Source organism: Cryptomeria japonica, chromosome 6, assembly GCF_030272615.1.
Source record: "Cryptomeria japonica chromosome 6, Sugi_1.0, whole genome shotgun sequence".
Lineage (NCBI taxonomy): Eukaryota > Viridiplantae > Streptophyta > Pinopsida > Cupressales > Cupressaceae > Cryptomeria > Cryptomeria japonica.
In genome coordinates, this window is record NC_081410.1 from 184,989,030 (window position 1) to 185,002,378 (window position 13,349).

Sequence of the window (13,349 nt, forward strand, 5' to 3'; positions counted from 1 at the left end):
GGGGCACACTTAAGGTAAAGGGCCCATCTTTATAACATGCGAAGTGATAAATTATGAATTTATATTTAATTAAATTGATTAATTAAATGCTTAAAAGAGATTAGAAATGCAAGATGCAAAACACACTAAGGTGGGTGCTAAACTAAGTGTGTAATTGTACCACCCTAGCAAGGGTATACAATTTACGACACTACAACATCAAAATTAATTAATTTTTATTTTAACATTGCATATATATGTTCTCTAATTGAAAAAAAATAATAAAAAAAAGTCCATTTTCATTTTTTTGTGATGTTGACTAGAACCCTTGATTTTTCAGCAATGAAAAATCTTTGAATATATGAATAAAATATTAATTTTTTTCCAAAAAAATTTAAAAAATAACAAACATAAATTTCATTTATATTTCTACATTTGATCAATTTACATCATTTCAAAATTCAATTTATAAATGCCACTTTTATGCAGTCGAAGTTAAATAGTTTTAGTTGTGTTGGTCGGTTCCTTTATAAAAGTGTGACACAAGTTTGTGCTTTTACCCATGAAAAAATATGGGGGACAAAAAAATTGCCACTTTATTTTTTGACCCTCATTGGAGCAAATTGGGCACTCGCCAAATGCCTTAGAATGACCAAACCTAAAGCTTGGTCAATTAAAAATATTTGGCAAGTGCCAAATTATTTGTATTAGATAGATTATCTCTCTTTTCCACTTTCATTAAATATTTTCGAGAAGTATAAATGTTTCTAACTCCCTATTGACTAAATTTATGTCAACTATTAGCCTTGGAAAAATATGCTTTGAGACATTTCATTGGCTAGAAATCCTGAGGGTAAACCTCCTTCTAGAGCCCTAAAACCCTAAACCCTAAGTGTTAAGGCTTTTAAGCCTTTTATTTCTTTTTGGGCTCTATTTTCCCAATTGATTGTTGATCGGCTAAGATGGTCAAAACACTTAGGGAGCACTGACTAGAGGGTCATGGTCCATGGTCTAGCCAGTTTCTTTCTTTCTTGATCAGCAGATGGCACAGTCCTCGATCTTTTTGGCATGACCTTCAAAGGCTGACAAAATGAAAAAAGCGTATTGGCAAAAATCCATGTCTTGTCAAAAGGGCCGAATGGTGTAGTGTCTCCCCCGCCATCTCGCACGATGAATGAATAAATAAAATAGACTTGTAGGATAGCGGTGTGGAGATTAAATGGCATTCCTCGCTACCTCACCAAAAAAATCAGTGTAAGGAAATGTGGCATGGGCTGACAAGACATGGGAAAATGAATGATTTCTTGCCATCCCGCAAGTGATTTCAAGGAACCAAGGTGACCTTGCGAGGTAACAAACAACACAAAATGCATGCGTCTTTGCCATCCTGCAAAGATTTTTTAATGAACCAAAGGGGCTTGCAAGGTAACATAAGCATAGAAAGATGATGGCCTCCCACCATCCCACATTGAAGGATCAAGACCTAGGTGTGATAGCACAAACATGATGTGATCTCGGTCATCCAATTTCACTTATGAGGCAGATCGAATGACCATGTTTTAAACCTTTTTTGTACCCTTTAGACGTTCTCATGACACAATCTGAGGCATCTATCTATGCATGATGGGAAGGATCAAACAACCTAATTCAAATATCTTGCAGAGAGGTGATGGTCAACTTGAGAGTTAGTAGTCAGATGATTGCCTTGTTGATAGTTGAATCAAGTCAAATATGATCTGATTTAGCTCATCCACTCTCAGGACATCCACCATAACTCCAGACTTGATGTGCAAACTTATTTTGAACTCTACCTACAACTCTTCAATGCATTTTGAAGACTTTTTTGCTCTGTAATTGCCTTCTAGATGCCTCAAACATAGGGATTTTGCTTCTTCCTAGTAGGGAAAGATATTTTCAAAGGCTTGTGTGCATGCAACCATCATATCAGTTGACCTGATCTGATCCCCCCCCTATATTTTTTTGTAACCTTGTCCTAATAGGGTTAGGGTTTCTAACTATAGTTCAATCTGAGTTATGCCTTAACTACAAAGGCAATTTTGTAGCCTATTTTTTTAGGATCCGAGTCTCCTTTTTTCTTTTATGAAGAACTCATTATTTTCTATAGCTATAAAAGATTTATTTGCCTTGCATTAATAAAATTGGCCTATCATGCCTTCTTTCAATCTAAGTAATTTGTGTAATGGGTTGCCTTATTGTTTGGGTGCATTCTAATTTGTTTTCTTTAGCGTAGGTGATCGTGTTTATCCCTTTGTAGATTTCATCTATGGACTCAACCAATTCCTCTTGCCATCTTGCAAGAACTCGAACCTTTTCTCACATCTAGAGAGCTAATTAGAATAGAAACTTGTGTATCTCTAGGTAGTTTTCTTGATGTTTTGTGGTCATAGATAGGGAGGATCAATCTTCAATCTAGGTGCAAACCTTTTCCCTTTCAAGCATTGTTTCTCCCTTTTCCTCCTCAAATGAAGAGATTAGGATTTATTTTGTGTTGGGTTAGACCAACACCTGCATCTAATTGGAAAGGAAGTTAGCCTTTTTCGAAGACTCAACCTGACAATATGCAAGGTCCCACAATTGGAGGTTGTTTCTATGTGTCACAAGGTTGATGATCAAGGTTGTTCATCAAGCAGCCAGACGTTTATAACAACAATTTCTAGCATGTCCGATGGGACACAATTTCAACTTGTATGCTAACTATTTAGTGCTTCTCTTAGCAATCCAGCCTTTGGAGACAATTACATATAACACTTGGTGACTCTGAGGAACAAATTTGATCTCTTGGTGATGACTAGTGGTTTTTTTCATGCTAAGAACACAAACTAGAGCATCTTCTAGAGGTAATTTCCAATATATTAAGCATTTATATTCAAATTCTAGAAGAAGAGGAGGTAGACATTCTTTGTCACCTGTAAGGGGAACTCAAGCAGAAGCATCTACACCCCTAAGATCCCATTCTACCCCTCTATTTTTAATATTAGCACAGCCTAAAGGCCTTGCAATTCACATTAATAGGCCACTATTTCCTATGACAGTCCCTAGAGCACATACATTTGTCACCTTTAATGGTGGAAACCCTTTAGTATTAGCCCAAAAGAATGACATCCGAGTAGCAGCCCTAAAATACATACCATTCTTTAATGGGGAAACCTCTATTACCCTTGATGAACATATTGAAGATGTGGCAAGCGTCTGCATGGTGTTTGATGTCAAAGGATAATGTTGCAGTGAGGCTTCTTTCCTCATCTTTCAAGGGAAAAGGCCTACAATGGTATAGGGGTCTTCCCTCAGGCTCCATTCATAATTGGGATAAATTAGGAGAGAGGATATGTAAGAATTTTAAGGATAAAATTGACCATATGTCACTAGTTGAGCAACTAACTACCATAAAAAGGGCTCCCCATGAGTTCATGGGTGACTTCAATTATAGATTTAAAAAAACTTGGGATAGGATCCTAACGTTGGTAAAGCCCTCTTCAAATCACGCATTCTTGTATTTTCTTAGGGCTTTAAATAATAATATTGCTACAATGATTTAGTCAATGGGAGGAGATAATCTTCTAGGAGCTTATGACATTTCCATAAGGGTAAAAAATTGCTTAATTCAGGTAGGGAAGTTATCTCCTAGACCTCCAATGCCCTTATTCCCTGTGGCTCCTACAAAACAGACTACTTTGGCACCTATACCAATGACATCAATAAGTCAAGTGCTCACACCTGCACCAACTTCACCACCTTTTGAGATTCAAGAGCTTAGGTATTCTTTGGAAGCTTCAATACAAAAAATGAGCAAGAAAATGAAAGGGTTTGGAATTGAATTGGTTTTTAGTCAAAAGATAGATGTCATAGGTCAACAAGCCCTACTAATTACCAGATCATAATTATTAGTAGAGGTTTAAATTTCAAGGGTAAAATCAATGGAGTAATGCTAGACCCTTGAATAGTTTAAATCCTATGGCTACAAGTACCTTAAGAGCATTGGTACCAATGCAGAACAATCTTGCTCAAGAGCAAGAGTGGTGCAATCAATGCAATCAACCTCACAATCAGATTGATTTTCAAAATGGTGAATTTTCTCAGGCCTTAGTAGCTCAAAACGAACCAACTTCATCAGGACAACAACAATTTGGTGACTACCCAAATCATCCATGGGGAGATTCCTTTTTCATGAATTGGTAGGAGGTTGACTTATGTGGAATCAATCAGATAAGTAGTGACAATGTGGCCAACAATACAAGATCTAAAAAGAGGACCATAGATCCTAATGCTACTTATACTATGGCAGCCCAAGTTTTATAGTCTACAAATAAAGATTGAACGCTAAAGACTTCCGATAAGGTGGATGCTCCAAAAAAAGAGCAAGACATGACTCAAAAGGGAAAACAGGGGGAGCAACCTAAGGCTCCTATGATATCAAAGCTATATATTCTTACTATAAAGGCTCCCACTAAGGTCGTGGTTCCATTTAGCATAGTGGAGAAAATGAAGAAGTCTATTATCTCTTGAACTCCTACAAGCTTAGTGCAATATTTAGAGATAGAGAATTCAAAGAAAATCAGTAAGCCTCCTCCCTTATATCTTTCTTTGATTATAAGAAATAATCCTATTCATAATTGTATGATAAATAGTTAGGCTAGTAGTTCAGTTTGTAGGCAATTGACACTCATTGGAATCATATGTTGTCATTGATGGCAACAAGATTCTATTGAAGGCATATATCAACACTTGGAGGCATACACCAACAAATACCGACATTGAGTATTCAAGGTCATCATTGGCACCGGCACTGGCACCGACATCTAGCATTTTAGTGAAGCCGACATGAGTTTGGATCTGAAAGGTTCTATTGTAAAATAATTTTGTAATTATTTTATTGGGCTGACATTGTATATCTTTTATATTGTAAGCCGACATAAGGCATATTGTTTGTAAGGTTATATAAGTTAGTCTGTTAGGTCATTTTGAGGGAGAGTAGTATAAGAGAATAATAGAAGAATTGTGTGATGTGAAGGATATGTATGTAGATCATTTGTATGCGAGTGTAATATCATGCTATGATCAATAGATAGTTTGAAAATCATTCTTGGAGGAAGAGGATATACTGGTAGAAGGTTCAGGGTTTATGAACTGGTACAAAACAAATTTTTAACCGGAACTCTTTTTGGCATTGCAAATACATTTTGTGAGTTGACTAGTATTGTTTTATTTCAGCAGAAGCTTGTAGTTAGTGAGACTCTTTTGTGTTGAGCAGTGTACTCTAGGAAGTGTGCCTTCCTGCATGTGCAGGCCCCCATGCTATATAATATCTTTCATATGGCCAATGAATTGATATTGTGGGTCACAAATCCCACCATGGTTTTTCCTATTTGAGGTTTTCCACATATAAATTTTGTGTGTTATGGTGTTCATTTACGTGGCTGGTTTATTTGGTTCATGTTATATGTTTCTTCATTTACCGGTTTATATGTGTATGTTATAAAGGGTTAAAATATTGTGTTACCGACAGAACATGGATTCACCCCCCTCTTAGTGTTCTTGGGTTCATTGTATTCCAACAATTGGTATCAGAGCTTGGTACCTCGGAGGAACTTTAACAGCTTGAGGAAGATCTTGAAACCGGAATCATTTAACATGGCTATGGAGAAGCAACTTGAGATGGCACTTGAGGACTATGATGCTGAAAGGATGAAGAACCTGAAACTACGAGATGGACTAAATTTTGCTAATGAATTCACTCTTATTCTACAAGAAAGGTTATCATTTTCTCAAGCTAAGAGGAAGGAACTTTTACAAAACTAGGATGATGAAGAGAAAAATGCACTTAAGGAACAATGCCAGAAGTTGAGTCAAGCAAACATGCTCATGAAGAATGAAATTATTGACTATGAGGTTATCAAAAGATATTGAGGACAGAAAGAAAAAGGAAGAAAATCTTGTTATATCTCTGAAGAACAAATTTTATGAATGTGGCAGATTGATTAATGAGAATAATCTGTTGAGAACTGATTTGGTACACTCTCAAAATAATGAACAAGATCTTGAAAGACAAATAACAACTCTGAGAGATGATCTGACTACTGTAAGTGAGAATAAAGAAAAAATCAAGATTAGTGTTGCATAATTGGATGATTTATTGAGAAGACAAAGGTAGAGCGAAGATTCTAGAGGACTTGGATTTGTACAACGTGAAATATTTGGTACTACAAATGAAGATCAGACAACCAGTATGCAGAACTCATCAAACTAGAGAAAACCGGTAAGGAAATCTAATGCTTACAAGTTCAATGGTAGATGTTTTGTTTATAATAAATTTGGGCATATGGCTAGACAATGCAGAAATAGAGCAAATCAAAATTACAATTTAGTTCCCTATTAATACACATATTGCAAGAAATATGATCATTTGTCAGAAGATTGTAGGATGAATGTTAAATGTCATGCATGTGGAAATTTTGGTCATTTGGCTAATCAATGTAGGTCAAGGAATGACATCGGATATGTCAAAGCAATTCAAAAGAACAATATTACATGTTATGCATGCAACAAAATAGGTCATATTGCTGAGTAGCAAAAGCAAGTCTACACCAATTAGCAATGATAAAGGAAATGAGAGAGGAAAGAAGAAATTAGATGAAATACAACAAGATCACACCAAGAGATGGGTTAGAAAATTTGAAGAACCATGTGGAGATGCAACTACACTGGTAACTGCACCTGTAACTCCATCGGTAGACCAGAGCACTTTGGTACCGATAGGAAATTCAATTGGTAACTAAGACATATGCCTTAGGGGTTGGCAAATTCATTTCAAATCTTGCATATTCCCCATAAGAGATCTAGAAGAGATCTGAAGAGTGGTATCAATCATTGATGGAGGTTTATCCGACATGAAACTATGAAACCAACATTCGGTAGGGCACATCGCTAAGCATTTATGACATGATGAATTAGGGTTTACTCATTGATAAAAAGGGAAATGGACTCATTTTAACTCACCCAGCATTTGATCAAACCAGAGCAAAGCAAAGGAAAATCATAGGTGATTAAGAGCAAGTAAAGGCATTCTAAAGAATTTATAGCAATCAACTGAGAAGTAATCAAAACCCTTCAACCGATGACTATTATCCAGGTATTTCTTTGAAATAGAATCTGGATCATCATCTGCTCCTACTTTCATTGTGAATCCCACTGTTGTTGAGGTCAAGGATAGGCTTAGGCCTATTTTCAAGGAATTTCCCCAAATTGCTATTAAGGAAGATTCTACTGGCACATTTTTTAGGGTTCTCAATGGTGTGGTTTATGTAGAAGATGTCAGAGCCTATATTTACTGCACCTTGGAGGAGCTAGGCACTAAGGAAATCAAGGGGATGTATCAATCTGTGATACTAGGCAGCTCCGATACTATCAAACTGGAATATCAAATCATTAAGGATCTAGGGTTAACCGGAATCCTGTACATTCCTGAATTCAAGGATGAAGTGATCAGATATGTTCTGAGCAGGGTCCATAATGAATTTATTTGGCTAGATCGGCCCCACATGATTACCAAAGAAGCTATCTAAGTAGTCACCAACTTACCTAAAGTTGGGTAGGAACCAAGAAAGAAGATTTCCACCACTGCGGTTGAGAAGCTCACCGATGCAACCCATGATGGAAGATCTATGAGGGTCAGCACCATCAAAGATATTGATGTGAAATTTGGTAGCATGATAATCGGCTACAAGGTAACTCAATCAAGTCAATTGAACTCTATTGCTAGTTCCTGCATCCATGATGCTTATCAGATGATAAAGAATAATGAAAAGTATGATTTGTGTCAATGGTCGCGGAGTGAGTTAATGATTAATCTTGGCAAAATTAAGGGTTTAAGAAAGGAACTTTCAGGCTTGACAATCTTATTGTCTGCTTGATGTTATACTTCATGAATGAGCTACCGGGTTTAAGAAAGAAGCGTTGGGCACATGACATACTGGTAGGGATGCAGATCAAAGAAGCAATCACCGGTCTTGGTAGTAATAGGGATGAAAAGCTATGGGGTATTTCAAAACTTTTTAGGAGAACACGAGACTAAGGGAAATAATTTCCAAGCACATTGTGGAGAAATTCTCCATTGATGGAAGCAGTGGAACCTAGAACTATATGAGTTATTGAATTAGCTTATGAGGTAGATGACAACATTTTGGAGTTATATGCTAAAATGTTGATTGATGCTCCTTTGGATAATAAGGCTGAACACTTTGGCACTGCATAGGAAAAGACTTTTGAAGTTAAAACTAGTTTGAACTCGAAAAGAAGATAAACAAAATGTCTGCATTTGTTCAGGATGTAATGCACATGATTGATAAAAAATTAGGTTTTGGATCTAAACCGGTAGATCAACCGGAAGTAGCAAGTGCTCCTGAGGTGAAGAGGTCCGAGACTTTCATTTCTTCTATCACTTATGATTCTGATCGAGAGGATAATCAACCTCTTGCATTAAGAATGGTACAAAGGAAGAAAACTGACAAGCCTTCGATAGAGGAGAAGAAGGTAGAACCTAGGAGGAAGCTAGTTAGAAAGGTAACAACTGCACCCACACCACCGACAAGGAAACCTACTCAGAAGAGGCAGCCTTCTCCGTCCACTCTTGCAACCCCTTGCAAGAAGAAAAAAGTTATGAAGCGACTGAATCTGGTAAAATTGTTAGGTCCAATATGGAAAGCTAATGTACTAAGAGGGGAGGGGTGAATCAGTACTCCAAAACTTTTCTTCAATAATAACCTTATTGTTATGCATAAACAGAATAGTGCAATAACATAAAATAAAGTTAAAACAAACAGATAACAATCATACATGATTCACTCCATAACACATATATTTTGGTCACATAGAAACTCTTGGTTAGAGAGAAAAAATGTGGTAGGGATGTCACCCACAACTTCACTACTGCAATAATAAAGATTGCTCGGTTAGAGCTACATTTAGCTATTTCTGATAGCTTACCCTGTTAGGAGTAACAAGATCTGTTATATCTACCTTGCTAAAGGATTTTACAACATTAATCTGAATGCTGCACCTGGTTAGAGGATTTACAATTTATATACTTGGTTAGAGTCTTTTACCCTGTTAAAGGTATCTCTTTCAACTTCACAATATTACAATAAAATCATTACAAATATCTACAACTTTACATCTGAAATGTTATAGCAGATTCTATGTACTCAGAATAAGATTACCTAGCTTATAGCATACCTTGGTAACCCATATTGTAACTCGATAAACCCTTCTGTTTACTCTGTTCTTTGACTATTCACTGATAACCTTCTCGGTGACCTCTCTGTGTCTCTGTAAGAGTCTTCCTTCATACATACACACACACTTTCTCTCTTCCCATGCTATATAAATAGATCTCTTAAAGTGGTGATCTAATTCATTGCTTCGATCTTACAAACAAGATTCCTCGAATGAATAACTAAACAAAATATTTCATTGGTTGGATTGACCTTGCAATCATACACAATCTTCTAGTGCAATTTCCAATGTAATAACAGTTAGATGTGCCTCGATCTTGTAACACGTTTTCATGTGCATGTCTAGGTTCAATGTATTTGGTAATACATTTCACTCGATGAGTTAACTTTACTGCTCGGTAGCCATGAAACAATACTCAATAAATAGCTCGGTGAATACTGCATTCTGTGACTGCTTTCTTCTGTAACCAACTAGATTGTTCATACTGACTTCTCTATGTGTACCGACTACATGATTTGGTAATACTAACTGACTAGAATATATAGTATGACTTTGAATATAAAAACTAATGGCAATTTGATAAGTAGTAACAATCTCCCTTTTTGACATTATTTGAGATGTTTGACAAAAACTACTTTCAAATTCATAACTCAAAAACTATATACTTTCCAAAATGACTACACTTGACAATATATACAATAGTCAATGAAATAGTATATGCAGATATACTCCCCTTATCATACTCCCCCTTTTTGACAAACATCAAAAACTTAATTTTCATCCGGAGGCAGTAACTGATCAAAAATAGACTTATACTTGGTCTGGGCGTCGGTGAGGGCGACTGAGAGGGAATCCTTTACACTTTCCATTAATGAATTTTGTGCTTGAATATCAGCTAATAGTGATATTAAGCCATCAAGAGTGCTTCCCTCTTGTGTAGTTGATAGGCATGTAGCTCTGTTGATCTGTTCTTGTACTGATGAGAGATGAGAAAGGAATAATGTCTGAAGGGTCATTATGTCCATCCTGATTTTATGCTCTTCATTCCTGAGTTCTAACTGTTGAGCCATGAGTCGTTGAAGCTTTGTATAAAAATTTTGAACTAAATTAGGCTCGGTGGTCAACTTAGTTGAGAGAACGATGATCTCTTTCTCAATTGCATCAGTTTTATTCTTGATATCTTTAATGAATAAGGAAAATGTACATAGTTTCTGAAATAAATAAAAAAATATGCTTGAGTTGAGGGGATAACTCAGCAATGAATTTGACAAGCTTTACTTTTCCTATAGCGAGAGCTTTTTGTACCTCTTCAATCATTTTTGTTGTAAGCTCTTTATCCTTTAGCTTGCTTAAGTACTCAGATGCATCAACTCCAGATGTTTCTATTTGAGTAAGGAGTTCATCCAGTTGAATGTGGATGGCTACATCGGTTGACACTATTGTTGAAGGTAGCATTTCTGTTAGTAGTGTCTTGACCTTCTGAAGTACTTTATTCTTCTTTTGAATAGCCAATTGTTTTTCCTATTCGGCCTTTGCTTTGCATAGTTCACCGGAATCAATAAGTGCTCGCCCTTTTAATTTTGAGATATCGACATTGGGCAACACTATCGGTTTAGTCAAATCAAATTTGAAACTATTCTTTCTCACCTAAGACAAGTGCTTGTGAGGCTTGTTGACCCTCGTTAGGTTTCTCGGTAGATGCAACACTTTGGTCGGTAACTGTAGCCGTTGTAGTGTCCTTGGGTGTCTTAGTGCTAGGGGTCTCAGCTATAACATTTGCAGTGCTCGACGGTGCTTGAGACGTCTGATCTTTGGTTGTATCTTCTGCTGCTTCAGATTTGTTACCTTCGGTGCCTTGCTCTGTGTCCTTAGGAGCTTTGGTTGAGACAGGTGGCTTCACCGATAGATAAGGCTGAACTTGTTCTAAAACAGATTCACTAGATACAAGTTTTGCATAGGTAGTGCCTTTAATCATTTCCTGCTCTGATGCTGCTTCATCCATTACATCTTCATCAATTTGAATAGTGTCAGCCGGGTCTGGACCTTGCTCGGTGACATCAACAATTTCAATTTGAGATTGTTCACTGACATCCTTTTGTTTGAAGATCTCCTGCCACTTGGATTTTGTCTCATTTTCCACATCTATGTATAGCCCATTCATCAATTTTAAGGCTCTCTGTTTGACAAGAAATTTAGAATTGTATGTGGTCAAATTCTCCTTGATTTCTGCTACAGACATATCAGGGAATAGATGGACTAGACTTCTTTCTCTTATTTGTCTTTCTGAGTCTATTGCATATTTCCATCTGTTATCAATATGTAAGTATAATTCACTCAGAAGTGACTTTACTAGTTCTAATGGAGCTAGCCGAAACTTTAGAAGTGTACAAATGACAGCTTCTTCAATTTGTCGCTTCTCATCATTATTCCTAGTCTCATACTTAACATATCTAAATCTTGCAAATCCATCGTATTCTTTAAGATTGGCACAAAATTTTTCAACACTATGAATATTTACCTTTTTGCTTTTTACAATCTGAAATTTGTTCGCATCATCAGATTCTATATCACTCAACTCTTTTGCCAAAATGAGTCTTTGAATAGATTTCTAATAGGTCTTGGTTACCTTGGGTGCAGTAACACTCTTTTGTTTCTTACTCGGTGATGCAGCTGATGCTCTAGTGTTGGGTCTCTTTGTTGGTGGAGTCGGTAGGGCCTTTGAAATGTCCTGTTTCTTTCTTTTAAAAACTTTACCCTTAGGCAACTCTGTACTTAATGTTATTGTTGCCTCTTGAGCTTTTGATCCCTCTTTGGTAATGGTAAGATTGCCTTTGATAGGTGTAGAGGAGGATTCTTCTCTGAATTTCTCAAATAAAACCTTTATCATTTTTGTAGCTTTTCTTGTAGCCTTAGGTACTACAATGCTCATTTTTACTTTTTCCTTCATCTCTTCATATGTTCCATATCTTAGTTCAGTTGCATGCCTTGGCAATGATAAATAGGCATCAATTTGTTGATGTGTTATATCATAATCAATCTCATAACCCATTGGTGGCAAAGATTGAGTCCTCCGTTCAACAACATTCACATAACAATAATCAGTGTCTACCTCAAAACATATATTATCCTTATATTTTTCTACCAGCTGTGGTGGAATCTTGTACCTGTTGTGCATCTTCTCTTAAAATTTGCAGAAATAGTCATCCATGATATCATTAAAGTTATCTCCCAGTTTCTTGATAAAGTCATTGATTTGATGGGTGATAGGTCGGTGTAGCTCCCATACTACTTACTGACTAAGGGAAAGAACTTCTCAAAGTAGAAAAACATGCATACAAGAAGTGAACCAAACTTTAGTGTATTTGCCAAGTTGTTCTTCTTCAGCTTCCTTATTGTGTTCAGGTTCTCAAACAAGTTCTCCAGTAGCACTTCACATAAATCTATTTTCATTCCCTTCTTCACTATTTTGTAGGCCAAGTCAACTACAGCACATGGTACACCGTTTTCCCTTGCGGATTGGAAGAAACAGTAACCAATTACTCTAATTGCAAACTTGACTTCTGCATTAGTGACATTATTCAATTTCAGTCCTCGATAATCAGATTCTACTCCAGTTAGACTGATTAGCTCTTTTTGTGATATCATTTTCTGTGCTCGTGCATGATCACAGATAGGATACCTAGTGATCAGATGAATGATTTCCTTAGTGATCTTAAACGGTTGCTCTTGTAGCCACATGAAATCATCATGTACTTTTCTCAAGACAAACTTAACCCACTGGGGTTTGAACACACGGGGATAGACTAGGGCTTCAGTTAATCCCTTGATTTTGATATGCTCAAATTTGCTATCCAATTTGCCATCAGTGCAAAGTTCATCATATGTGTCACTAATCTCAACATGACCGAGTTCCTCAACACGGCATTTGGTAAAGAATCTAACATCTTCAACTAACAAGACTCGATCTGGGATGAGTGAAAATGCAGTTTTGTCATCCAGTTCAGAGGCAACTTTGGGAGTTAAAGAATATTTCAGCGAGGGCTTCTCCACATTTTTGACAACTACGGGATCTTGGATCTTGGGCGCCATTGTAGGTTTCGGGTAAAATTTAACAAATTATC